Here is a 7,021-nt window from a genome sequence, read left to right as displayed (position 1 = left end):
AGAAAGGCATCCTAACATGAAGTCAGCCATGTGTGCCAGGGTACCTGTACGCAACACATGGCTGTCCTCACTAGGAAGATCACTTTCAGGATCCTCCTCCTCCTCCGGCCATACACGCTGAAAGGATGACAGGCAAGCAGCATGGGTACCCTCAGCAGTGGGCCAAGCTGTCTCTTCCCCCTCCTCCTCATGCTCCTCCGCCTCCTCCTCCAAAACGCGCTGAGATATAGACAGGAGGGTGCTCTGACTATCCAGCGACATACTGTCTTCCCCCGCCTCCGTTTCCGAGCGCAAAGCGTCTGCCTTTATGCTTTGCAGGGAACTTCTCAAGAGGCATAGCAGAGGAATGGTGACGCTAATGATTGCAGCATCACCACTCACCATCAGGGTAGACTCCTCAAAGTTTCCAAAGACCTGGCAGATGTCTGCCAACCAGGCCCACTCTTCTGTAAAGAATTGAGGAGGCTGACTCCCACTACGCCGCCCATGTTGGAGTTGGTATTCCACTATAGCTCTACGCTGCTCATAGAGCCTGGCCAACATGTGGAGCGTAGAGTTCCACCGTGTGGGCACGTCGCACATCAGTCGGTGCACTGGCAGATTAAACCGATGTTGCAGGGTCCGCAGGGTGGCAGCGTCCGTCTTGGACTTGCGGAAATGTGCGCTGACCCGGCGCACTTTTCCGAGCAGGTCTGACAAGTGTGGGTAGCTTTTCAGAAACCGCTGAACCACCAAATTAAAGACATGGGCCAGGCATGGCACGTGCGTGAGGCTGCCGAGCTGCAGAGCCGCCACCAGGTTACGGCCATTGTCATACCCGACCATGCCCGGTTGGAGGCTCAGCGGCGAAAGCCAGCGGTCGGTCTGCTCTGTCAGACCCTGCAGCAGTTCATGGGCCGTGTGCCTCTTCTCTCCTAAGCTGAGTAGTTTTAGCACAGCCTGCTGACGCTTGCCCACCGCTGTGCTGCCACGCCACACGACACCGACTGCTGGCGACGTGCTGCTGCTGACACATCTTGATTGCGAGACAGAGGTTGCATAGGAGGAGGAGGAGGGTGGTTTAGTGGAGGAAGCATACACCGCCGCAGATACCAGCACCGAGCTGGGGCCCGCAATTCTGGGGGTGGGTAGGACGTGAGCGGTCCCAGGCTCTGACTCGGTCCCAGCCTCCACTAAATTCACCCAATGTGCCGTCAGGGAGATATAGTGGCCCTGTCCGCCTGTGCTTGTCCACGTGTCCGTTGTTAAGTGGACCTTGGCAGTAACCGCGTTGGTGAGGGCGCGTACAATGTTGCGGGAGACGTGGTCGTGCAGGGCTGGGACGGCACATCGGGAAAAGTAGTGGCGACTGGGAACCGAGTAGCGTGGGGCCGCCGCCGCCATCATGTTTTTGAAAGCCTCCGTTCCACAAGCCTATACGGCAGCATCTCCAGGCTGATCAATTTGGCTTTGTGCACGTTTAACGCTTGAGTCTGCGGGTGCGTGGCCGCGTACTTGCGCTCAAACAGTTGCGCTAGCGACGGCTGGATGCTGTGCTGAGAGACATTGCTGGATGGGGCCGAGGACAGCGGAGGTGAGGGTGTGGGTCCAGGCCGGGAGACGGTCGTGCCTGTGTCCTGAGAGGGGGGTTGGATCTCAGTGGCAGGTTGGGGCACAGGGGGAGAGGCAGTGGTGCAAACCGGAGGTGGTGAACGGCCTTCGTCCCACCTTGTGGGGTGCTTGGCCATCATATGCCTGCGCATGCTGGTGGTGGTGAGGCTGGTGGTGGTGGCTCCCCGGCTGATCTTGGCGCGACAAACCTTGCACACCACAGTTCGTCGGTCGTCTGCACTCTCAGTGAAAAACTGCCAGACCTTTGAGCACCTCGGCCTCTGCAGGGTGGCATGGCGCAAGGGGGAGCTTTGGGAAACAGTTGGTGGATTATTCGGTCTGGCCCTGCCTCTACCCCTGACCACCACACTGCCTCTTCCAACCTGCCCTGCTGCTGCACTTGCCTCCCCCTCTGAAGACCTGTCCTCAGTAGGCTTAGCAAACCAGGTGGGGTCAGTCACCTCATCGTCCAGCTGCTCTTCCTCCGAATCCTCTGTGCGCTCCTCCCTCGGACTTACTGCCCTTACTACTATCTCACTGATAGACAACTGTGTCTCATCGTCATTATCCTCCTCACCCACTGAAAGCTCTTGATACAGTTGCTGGAAGTCCCCAGCCTCATCCCCCGGACCCCGGGAACTTTCCAAAGGTTGGGCATCGGTCACGACAAACTCCTCCGGGGGAAGAGGAAGCATTGCTGCCCATTCTGGGCAGGGGCCCGAGAACAGTTCCTGGGAGTCTGCCTGCTCCTCAGAATGTGTCATTTTAATGGAGTGAGGAGGCTGGGAGGAAGGAGGAACAGCAGCCAGAGGATTCAGAGTTGCAGCAGTGGACGGCGTAGAACTCTGGGTGGTCGATAGATTGCTGGATGCACTTTCTGCCATCCACGACAGGACCTGCTCACACTGCTCAGTTTCTAATAAAGGTCTACCGCGTGGACCCATTAATTGTGAGATGAATCTGGGGACCCCAGAAATTTGCCTCTCTCCTAATCTCGCAGCAGTCGGCTGCGATACACCTGGACCAGGAGCTCGGCCTGTGCCCATACCCTGACTTGGGCCTCCACTGTAATAAAATATGCCGCTTATTGGCCTGTGTAAGGAGGCTGACTTCGCTTACGGAGCGCACAGCAGAGCCAGGAAACAATTATGCGCAAGCCTGTAGTGAGACCTAGGTGCGTATGACTGAGCTACTGGAATTCACAGCGCAGAACCAGTCAGGTGGCCAAAGGCCAGTGGTAGGCCTTAAGTATTTTGCTTCAATTTTTTAAAATGGTGAGGTGAAAATCCAGACAGACACTGTATGCAGCGTATATATGTATACTGTTTCCCTGTGGCGGGATGAGGGCGATCATGTAACGGACACAGCAGAGCCAGGAAACAATTATGCGCAAGCCTGTAGTGAGACCTAGGTGCATATCACTGAGCTACTGGAATTCACAGCGCAGAAGCAATCAAGTGGCCAAAGGCCAGTGGTAGGCCTTAAGTATTTTGCTTCAATTTTTTAAAATGGTGAGGTGAAAATCCAGACAGACACCGTATGCAGCGTATATATGTATACTGTTTCCCTGTGGCGGGATGAGGGCGATCATGTAACGGACACAGCAGAGCCAGGAAACAATTATGCGCAAGCCTGTAGTGAGACCTAGGTGCGTATGACTGAGCTACTGGAATTCACAGCGCAGAAGCAATCAAGTGGCCAAAGGCCAGTGGTAGGCCTTAAGTATTTTGCTTCTATTTTTTAAAATGGTGAGGTGAAAAAGCAGACAGACATCGTATGCAGCGTATATTATGTATACTGTTTCCCTGTGGCGGGATGACGGCGATCATGTAACAGACACAGCAGAGCCAGGAAACAATTATGCGCAAGCCTGTAGAGAGACCTAGGTGCGTATGACTGAGCTACTGGAATTCACAGCGCAGAAGCAGTCAAGTGGCCAAAGGCCAGTGGTAGACCTTAAGTATTTTGCTTCTATTTTTTAAAATGGTGAGGTGAAAAAGCAGACAGACACCGTATGCAGCGTTTATTATGTATACTGTTTCCCTGTGGCGGGATGAAGGCGATCATGTAACAGACACAGCAGAGCCAGGAAACAATTATGTGCAAGCCTGCTGTAACGCTAATTAGTGACTACTACCCCCAGCAGACACGCAGTGAACTGAAGACGGTCACAGGCAGCCCAAATATAGTATTTTTCCCCAATTTTTTTGAAAAAGCCCACTGCCTATATAGACAGTATATCTCTTTCCCTGTACCACTGTCCCTGCCTCACCAGTACTGCCCCTATACTCTGTAAAATGACTGCAGACTGAGGACGCTATGGTCTGCACGCTGGATATACAAAAAAAAAATTGTGCAACACTGCTAAAAGCAGCCTCAACAGTACTGCACACGGTCAGATGTGGCCCTAAGAAGGACCGTTGGGGTTCTTGAAGCCTAAAATAACACCTAACACTCTCCCTATAGCAGCTACAGCAAGACAGTACTTTCCCTAATAGTCAGCATGCATCTGTGGCGAGCCGCGGGCGGGGCAGATTTAAATACTCGGGTGTCATCTGATCTCCCCAGCCACTCACTGCAGGGGGGTGGGATAGGGCTGGGATGTCACAGGAGGAAGTTGTAATGCCTTCCCTGTGTTTCTATTGGCCAGAAAAGCGAGCAAATTTCTCAGGGAAGGAAATGTAATGGAGTCGAGCACCGCGTGGTGCTCGTCTCGAGTAACGAGCATCTCGAACACCCTAATACTCGAACTAGTATCAAGCTCGGACGAGTACGCTCGCTCATCTCTAATCAGTCCTCTTTCAGAGATACTATATATGTGGGTGTTTGTCCTTTTTATGATTTTAGTGAACTCTAATAAAAGTTATATTTTAGGTATTATTAGTTTGCAGGTCCAATTAGTAAGCTTCCTCATCACAGACGCACTTATAAATAGACATGAGGGTGGTGTGGCTATGAAGTGAGCGTGTGGCATGAGGGCAGCTGAAGGCTGCGCAGGGACACTTTTGTGTGCGCTGCAGACGCAGGGTCGTGCGGGGGGGGGGGGGGTTGGGCAGCATGTAACCCAGGAGAAGAGGCAGCGGTGTGTCCCGCAGGCAGTGATTGTGCTTGGTTGGAGGTAGTGTGGTGCTTAGCTAAGGTGTGCCTTGCTAATGAGGGTTTGTCCGAAGTAAAAATTGTTAGGGGGGGGCACTCTTGCCGCTATTGTGGCTTAATAGTGGGACCTAGGAACTTGAGATGCAGCCCAGCATGTTGCCCCTCGCCTGCCCTATTCGTTTCTGTGTCGTTTCCATCACTTTCTTGGGTTTTCCAGATTTTCACAAATGAAAACCTTAGCGGAGCATGGGTCATATACAAAAATGCTCAAGTCGCCCATTGACTTCAATGGGGTTCGTTACTCGAAACGAACTCTCGAGCATCGCGAAAAGTTCGACTCAAACAACGAGCACCCGAGCATTTTGGTGCTCGCTCATCTCTAATCCTAATCACTTCATGTGAGCAGTTCATTCCCTTTAAAAATAAAACAACTTCAAGTAAAAGGAAACCAATGTGGCTCGACAAGACGGTAAGAAGGGCAATAAATGAAAAAAAGAAAGCGTTCAAACTACTAAAGCAAGAAGGCAGCAAAGAAGCGCTAAAATCGTACAGGGAAAAAAACAAAATATGCAAAAATAAAATCAAAATTGCTAAGGAGGAGGCTAAAAGACGGATCGCCAAAGAGAGCAAAAACAACCCAAAACTATTTTTCAACTATTTTAACAGCAAAAGCATTTGCACTGAGAGCACTGGCCCTTTAACAAATAATGCAGGAGAAATCATTGAAGATGACGGAGGGAAGGCAAACCTATTAAATAGTAAATATTAAATATCTCAAAACTAACGCAAGAGGAAGTGCGGAATAGGTTAAAGAAGATTAAAATCGATAAATCGCCAGGCCTAGATGGAATTACACCCAATATCTAATATATGTGGATACTATCAAGACTGGGGTTGTACCATTGGATTGGCGCATTGCCAACGTGGTTCCAATTTACAAAAAGGGGTCCAAAAGTGAGCCTGGTAACTACAGGCCGGTAAGTCTCACTTCAGTAACTGGAAAAATATTCGAGTGGTTTCTGAGAGACGCCATTGAAGAATACCTCAAGGAGAACAATGGAATAACGCCTCACCAGCATGGGTTCATGAAGGGTCAATCATGTAAGACCAATCTGATCAGCTTCTACGATGAAGTAAGCTCTAGGCTGGACCGGGGAGAGTCTATTGATCTCGTATATCTGGACTTTTCTAAAGCATTTGACACCATGCCGCATAATAGGCTGATATATAAAATGAGAGCGCGGATTGGGTAAAAACGTGTGTATCTGGGTAAAGAATTGGCTCAGAGATAGAAAGCAGAGGGTGGTAATAAATGGTTCATACTCTGATTGTGACATTGTCGCTAGCGGGGTGCCACAGGGTTCAGTATTAGGCCCCATTCTGTTCAATATATTTATCAACGACCTGATAGAGGGACTGCACAGTAAAATATCAATATTTGCAGAGGATACAAAATTATACAATATAATCAATGCAACGCAGGACAAGGTATGGCTACAAATGGACCTAGATAAGCTGGGGGCTTGGGCAGAAAAATGACAAATGAAGTTCAATGTTGATAAATGTAAGGTTATGCACATGGGCAGGAGAAATGGTTGTCCCCAATATACACTAAATGGGTTACTGCTAGGGAAAAGTGATATGGAAAAAGACCTGGGGGTACTAGTGGATTGTAGACTAAACTGGAGTAACCAATAACAGTCAGCTGCTGCAAAAGCTAATAAAGTCTTGGGGTACATTAAAAGAGGTATAGGGGCGACGGACGAGAACATTATCCTCCCACTATATAAGGCACTTGTTAGGCCTCACATGGAATACTGCATACAGTTCTGGTCACCGGTGCTCAGTAAAGATGTTACAGTGCTTGTGGGGGTTCAAAGAAGGGCAACTAAACTAATACATGGAATGAAGGGACTGCAATACCCAGAGAGGCTATCCAAATTAGGATTATTTACCCTGGAAAAAAGATGGCTAAGGGTTGATCAAATAACTATGTATAAATACATGAGGGGACAATACAAGGATCTCTCCCATGATCTGTTTTTACCCAGGATTGCGACAGTAACGAGAGGGCATCCACTACGTCTAGAAGAAAGCAGGTTTCATCGCCAACACAGAAAAGGGTTCTTTACTGTAAGAGCAGTGAGACTGTGGAACTCTCTGCCCGAGGATGTGGTGATGGCAAAATCCATAGAGGAGTTTAACCCTTTGCAATCCAATCTTGGATTCAGGGTTTCCTAGAGGGCTTACTCTTTCTACCCAGCCATCTGCTGGGTAGAGCCAGTACTGCAGTATGGGACATGATAGAGAGGCCCCCGACAACAGAGCTGCCAGT

Source organism: Eleutherodactylus coqui, chromosome 13, assembly GCF_035609145.1.
Source record: "Eleutherodactylus coqui strain aEleCoq1 chromosome 13, aEleCoq1.hap1, whole genome shotgun sequence".
In the NCBI taxonomy this organism is placed as follows: Eukaryota; Metazoa; Chordata; class Amphibia; order Anura; family Eleutherodactylidae; genus Eleutherodactylus; species Eleutherodactylus coqui.
Note: the sequence above shows the minus strand (reverse complement) of the source record.